This window comes from Athene cunicularia (genome assembly GCF_003259725.1).
Source record: "Athene cunicularia isolate RWA chromosome 6 unlocalized genomic scaffold, athCun1 chr6_part1, whole genome shotgun sequence".
Taxonomy (NCBI): domain Eukaryota; kingdom Metazoa; phylum Chordata; class Aves; order Strigiformes; family Strigidae; genus Athene; species Athene cunicularia.
The window spans coordinates 4,282,436-4,289,523 of record NW_020799105.1 but is presented as its reverse complement, the minus strand read 5'-3'; positions in this window follow the sequence as shown (position 1 = coordinate 4,289,523).

Below are 7,088 nucleotides of genomic sequence, written 5' to 3'. Positions count from 1 at the left end.
GTGGGAGGCCAGGGCTTCCCCACCCCTGTCATTGCAGTGGCCAGAAACCCCATGCCAAAGGTCTGAGCAAGGGGATCTGGAAGCTGGTGGTGTGCAGGCTCAGTGTTTCAGAGGCAAGCTCAGAGGGCAATGAGAGGAATGGAGGGAATGTGATAAGGCCAGGGAAGGATTTGGCGAGGGAAGGGGAAGGAATGAACAGGGGAAAGGAGGGGGTGTGAGGAAGCCAGGAGTGTCTCCTTCTACCATCACCCAGTTGCCCCATACTGGAGACAGGTTTGGGTCCCTCGGCTGAAACACCGGGGAACTGTTTACTGTGGGGTGTCCCCGTTCCTCTTATGGATGAAGCAGATACCCTGTCTAATGTCCCTTCAGCCATCTCAATGGCAGGTGAGGGGACAGTGTGCTGCCAGCAGCCACTCATCCTGGCCACCAGCAACCTCAGAAATAGCAAGCTTTTGTTGTTATTGTCCTTGTATTTATAGATGACTTGGCCCAAGCAAAGATGAAAGCCATTGGAAACCCATAAGTTGCTGTGGATGTTCCAGTGAAGACAGGTTCACAGGATCATACCTTAGAGATGTTTTTTAAATGGAGAACTCTTTCTTTTTGAAAAGGTGGACCACTGTAATTCCACAACACATAAGAAAGCTCAGGGGATCACAAGTGGTTATGCTGCCAGCCCCTAAGGGAGCTGCTGAGCTGCGCTGTGCAGCCACAGTGCCGCTGGACATTGGAGGCAGAGCAGCCGCAGCAGTGCACCACCACTCCCTGTCAGATCTGGTGTAACGTTTCTGGCTCCAGCATTAACTCAAACTGCACATTCTTATCAGCAAGCCTTCCAGGTAGCATTACGTGTTTGTCCACTTGAAATAGAAATAGTCCTTAACTCTGAACCTCCCTGGCCTCTCTCTTCATATGCCAGTGTCTCTTGGTGGCCAATAGATCGGTATATTTTTATTTAACCTTTCTGGCTATATAAATTCATGCCTGCAATGGCTCACAACCATTAGAATTCAGAAAAAAACAAAACAAAACAAAACAAAACCAAACCAAAAAACCAAAAACCCAGTTAGAGAAAATCCATCATGATGCAAATGTACAATGAGTCTGTAACTCACTTGCTATCCACACACGTGAGCTAATGATCTGGCAGTTTTGAGATATTAACATAACCAAAGCCCTATATCTGAACACCTGGATCTTTACAGAAATTTAACACAAATTTGGACTGGGTAACTCACAAACACTTTGAGAAAGCTCTAGAAGAAAGAGAGGTGATCGTTAAAGCCATGGGTGGAGGAAGACAGTGGGATATAAGACAGACAAAACTAGACAGGCTAGACAGCTCTAGTTAACATCTGACTGATTTTTTTTTTTAGGGGACATTTTGGCATATATTGTAAACCTTTCAGATCATTGATCAGTTTTAATTCTGTTTCTTGCAAGCCATCATGTTTAGTTGAAAGCACTAGAATGATGGTGCTCTGCAGATTTCCTGGCCTCCCAGAGCAGACCAGACTTCACTGCACAGAAAATACTATGTGGGAAGAACTGTGGTGAGGAAAAGGTTTTCCAACATCAGCAATACCCAAAGGGAGGATGAGGTGGAGCTCTCAATGAATAATGTGAGGTTTGGTACCGGCAGGTCTAAATATTTCAGATAAAAATCGTGATTTCATCCTGGTATTTTGTTGAAGATCTGGCCTACCAAGTGTGCTGTGGCTACCCTGCTTTCCCCTCACAAAAAAAGGAGTAGTCTTCCTTCCCTTGTTATGGGGGTTCTGGCCTCCTGCAAAGGAGAGTGTTACATCCCTGTTGTCATGTCATCCCACCAGTCAGCTGGCAGACAGGCCTCCTGATCTTTCCAGCGCTGCTTCCCAGGTGGCTCTCCCTATGTTGTGTGGGCACATCTTGGGCAACCTCTACCTCTTCAAAACCATCCTCCTTTTCCCCAAACCAGATGCTGCCTTGCCACCATCACACACACTAGCCATGCTCTCTACTGCAAAACACACTAACAAAGGTTTAAATCAATGTCAGGTGCATCCCCAAATGTCACACCTGAGAGGCAGGCAGCTGAATCCTGTTTGTGCTGTAGCAAAGGGCCATGCAGCTGGATCTCAGTGCAATATTTTGATCTCGTGGTCAGACAATGTGCTGGTGAAAAAGATGTGTGATTGGAGTGTTGTTGTTTTGAGTTGGAGGAGAAAATGGCAAGGAGCCTGCATTAATTAATATTAAACCACACTTGGCAGACTCTGACTCCTCCGCAAAAGTATCTGTTGCTAGAGGGCATGAAAATATACCTGTTGAGTTGGATGGGCGAGGTGCAGAGATACCAAGACAGTGCAGAAACCACCGTGATGTTCTTGGGTGAAAAATCACCTAAAAGCAAGTAGTGATGTCCATGAATTACATCACTCCTTTCACTTGGGCACTGAAGTCAGACGATATTAAAGAGAAAATGATTGGCCTGTTCTAGGCAGGAAAATGTAACTGTGATTGCTAATGACTGTCTGAGAGCTCTGAGAAAAAAAAAATTCCCAGCATATGGAAGAGGCACTGTGTTTCTACTGGTGTTTCACCAGTACATCTCAATGTGTTTTGCAGCAGGAGTCTACGGTTATTTTTACTTTTCTGTGGGGAATACAAAGTTCAGATAGCTGAAGCACGGGGAAGGGAGGGGAGTCAGGCATTGTAGGAAAACTGCAAAAACTGTTACCCTCCTTAGGGACACATGATAATTTAGGTAAACATACAGAGAGCCTTTAGCTGGCATGAGGTCTCAATAAACTAAACCCAAGCTGTCTGCAAGTTCATTGCCTTGATTTTCTGACAGTCATTTGAGTGTAAGAGCAAGTCCTATATGGAAATGGGGATTTTTTTTTTTCCTATTAACCTCTTTCCAGCAGGTGAAAACTAGCTTCCAGTATGAAAATGCAAGGTACAAGCATAGCTGGCAATGGCAGTAACTGCCTGAGGTCTCCGGTTGGTCTTCATCTGCTAGAAACCTCTGCCTCAGTTAGTCTTGTGAGCATATTCAATGTTCTTATTCATGTTCTGACAGGTTTCAGGGGAAATGAAGTGTCACTTCAGCTTCTTTCCCCACAAATCTTTAGTTTTCCCACCACCAGACTAACAAAACCCTCCAGCACTGAATACAATAGATCGTTAAACCTAAATTGATGCTTTCAGTATTACTGGAATATGCGTAAAGAAAATTTCAACACCACATTAAAAATATTTCACCTTCGCTGTGGCATTGTACGGGAACTGACATGACTTCTTATTTTCTTTGTCCATGGAAAGGAACTGTCATTTTCATTGCTAAAATATTTGTCCATTGGATGGAAATAATTACAAATGGAACAAAACAAAATGTTTTGATTAAATACAGGGCTGGTCTCGTTTTTCCCAGTAAACGTTTGATGTTTTCAATTCTCTTCCCCCTTTCCTGGGGGTAATATAATGGACAGTTATAGGTCACCTTCCATCTCAGAAAGATCCTAGATTGCATAGGGATCACATCCTTTGCCACTTAAATGTTGGTACTCTTGGGGCAAACACCAGTGAACAATTTATCCCCACGGGGTACCATAGTGAGGGTGAGTCATCTTCTGCAGAGCAGGGGAGTTTTCAGGAGACAGACTCCAGTTCATAATTTGTGCCAAACCCAGGGGTTAGCACTGAAGTGTCAGATCTGGCTACCCCATGGCTGAGGAATGAAAACCAGCAGCTGTCTGAATTCCAGGGATGGTGCTGGGAATAGTTGCAATGAAATGAAGTCCCACCAACTTTGATCTTGGATCTCCTGCACAGGATTAAAGGGGTAACTAAGTTTGGGCCCGAGGCACAAACATTTGGGGAAGCAGCAGGGTGAATTTGCTAAGTTTTCATGGGAGTTTATTGAGCATATGACGATAAAGCAAAGATAACTCTCTTTTATCATCATGATCCATTTCTTTTAATTAGGAGTGCTTCAAGGCCCCTGCAGGATCACAGTGAGGACATCAGCAGACTTGAGGCACTCTCTGCATGGTACTGCTTTGTCTGGGTTGAAGAGGTGATGCTTAGCCCTGGATCAACCTTGTAAATAAGCATGGAGCAAAAAGAGGTTTGCACAGACCCAAACACTTTCCTTGTTCCCCTTTCTCCCAAGTTTGATGTGATCAGTTCATATACCTGCCACTTCCCTGGGATATGATCAGCTGCCAGAACCCCTTCTGGCTGCTGTCAGTCTGGCTCAAAACACCTTTGCAGGAGTGGCTTCAAGAGAAGAGAGTGCTGTCCATACAGATACAGCATTCGATCTCCACTGTTGTTAGAGTGAGGAATCATATTTCCCCCACCCCTGCCCTCTGGGTAAGAAAAGGCAAACATAGCATAAAGGTACCATAATAAGTCTGCTAGAGATGGCTTTGCACCCTCTTTCTCCTCCCCAAACTGGAATGTGCCTAAGCTCCTTCTGGTCTGCTTATTTCTTTTTTCTGGCAGCCCCTGGGGAAGGCACCTAATACCTTTTCACAAATATTATTTATGGACTCAGAACACCAGGAACGTGTCTTTACAAATAGTCTGTACAATATGTCTTGAGCCCTCCTGTCTGGCACCTAATTATGTCAGTCCACAATGCTCAGATTTCTTTGTTTTTTTGCTGTAAGCCAGATTTACTGATCCTGGGTTGTTTCCACATGAGCAGAGTACTGTAATGACCAATGGGCTGCACTCGTATGACTTGCATGGTAGTGTCCCAATTGTTCACAGTTCCTGGTGATTCCTGCTTAGGTCCTAAAGCCAATGTTTAGTGTTTCGGGAAAAGAGAAAGGTCAGTGCTAGCCCTGCAGAATCCGTGTCAGATTGCACAGCACTCTAAAATGCTACAGGCTTGCCCCACAGAGGGTGAGCTCGCTTGATCTATAGTGGACAATCCCTTACCTAGCATCACTCCTTTCTGCGAGGTCTGTATTAATTAGATGCATCTATATGTTTAAGTGGGAACTCTGCTTATGTACCCAGCACTAAGGTTAAAGAGTGGGTTTGTACCAGAAAGTCAGTTATACATACACTTTTTATCAAAAACATCTAAAACCCTTCCTCTGGGTGAAAATCACTGGCTTTGGTAGTACTTCTGCCTTTTCAGGATGAAGACCACAGCATAAAATCTTCTCAGAGAAGATTGGTGTGTTTTGTCTCTTGTCTAAAAGAAAGAGGGAAAGGCTGCACTTTCATCCCTTTACAGAGTTTTCCATTCCCTGTGAATGTGGAATACTGTACCAGTATGGGAGATCTTGGACTCAGTGTAGTCCATTAAAGGAAATGCAGGACCTGCAGCTTGTGTTGTCTCCACGTGTAATCTGTACTGTAATGCATTCTGTGACTTGGGAATTAAAAAGAACATCACTAGGCTACCACTTAGCATGGATTGTCTTCTGCTTATCCCTTATGTTGAGTCATTCATTCTTGGGACATGCAGTCTGACTGGATCACAGCAGAAACTTTCATGAACAGCAGACTCTAGAGGTGCAGAAAATCTCATGTGAAATTCTGGGAATTTTGACAGAAATTGGGCAGTTTCTGGATTTCTTGGATATGCGCTGACAAGGCAAAATACTCAGTGGGTTTGCTGAAGCTGGGATTCCCTCCAGTTACCCCATGATGTTTTGCTGGTGATCTCAGCCCCTCTCCAAGGCCTCACCTACAGCTACTCCTGAACCACTGCACCCCTTGGTTTGCCTTCAAGGAAGGCTCTGTCTTCCAGACCAGTGTTTTCTGAATGCTGACAGAAAGAATGGGATTTGCTGACTTCAGACGAGATGCCAAAGCATGCAGAGAGAACTCTACTATAAACAATCTCTTAAAATTCATTTTAAAAGGAGAAAGGGATGAGGGGAGGAAAACCAAAATACTCAGAGATGCTGACTTGCCATCTACAGTCATCCTCCCTCACCGGTGATTAATCATCTCCCCCTTCAAGCTGAACAGACCAGCTATACACATTCCTCATTCTCTTTATTACTGGAAAGAAATTTGATTTTTGGCATGCCTTTTGTAGGATTCAGAATACTTTTGTGCTGTGGTGAGTGTGAGGGAAGGGAGTTTCACTTCTCAGCAGATATATAAAAGCATGTATTACAGGCTGGGCTCTCCACTACACCCAGGTTGCAGGGAGCCATTTGTGGCTGCCTGATCCCACAGCTCTGGCACACACTGGACTTACCCATCTGAAAACTCTGGGTCTGTGTATATTGCTGCCTGTTGCTGGAGATCAATATGCTCTTGCAGAGTGGAAGTCTCTTCTGAGTCATTAAAGAGCTGAGTATGGAGGAATAAGAAGGAATGGGATTTCAAATGAGATAGTAACTTCCCTTTACTGTCTGCATGCTGTGAACTAAGTGAATTTTGGGTACTATATTACAAAACATAAATAAAACAACATTAGTAGGTACACTTGCAGGCAAACCATGTACAAAGTAGATTTCCCCAAAGACAACCTAAGCCTAGTAAAGAACCACATGGCTGTGGTCCAGGAGGCCTTCAAGAAGGCAATGTGGATGGGAGTCTGGCCCTCCTTACTGTAGGTAGTTAGGGCTTGGCAGACGGAAGATGTCGCCCTGTACGGAAACGTAGGACCCCTCTCCGGATAGCCAATAGTGTTTAGCTCAGGATGTAAGCGGACGGAAGTGATGTTGTAAACCTAAGCTATATCATGCGGTGTCACCTATCAATAAATGTCATTTGCCATCCACCACGTTGATGTCTGTGAGCTGATGGCCCGAGCGGCCTGGGGTTGGTTGTCGTGCCATTCCTGAACCAGGTCGCCACGCCGATTTCAGGCAACACCTTACTGCTGGGGTTCAACCATGGTCTTGCTAATGATGCAGCATTTCCTGAAATTTGTAATGAAAATTAAATGGGTAAAGAACAGTTACCTGGCGATAAAGCTTATAGCTAGCTCTGTTCTGAAGGAGTTACAAAAAACCAAGACTCATCATTTCATGCAAACCAGCTGTCATGCAACGCAGTGAATCACAGTGATCAAAAGCCACAAAAGAAGGAGCTAATTTACTACCCCAATAGAGTTTCATGAA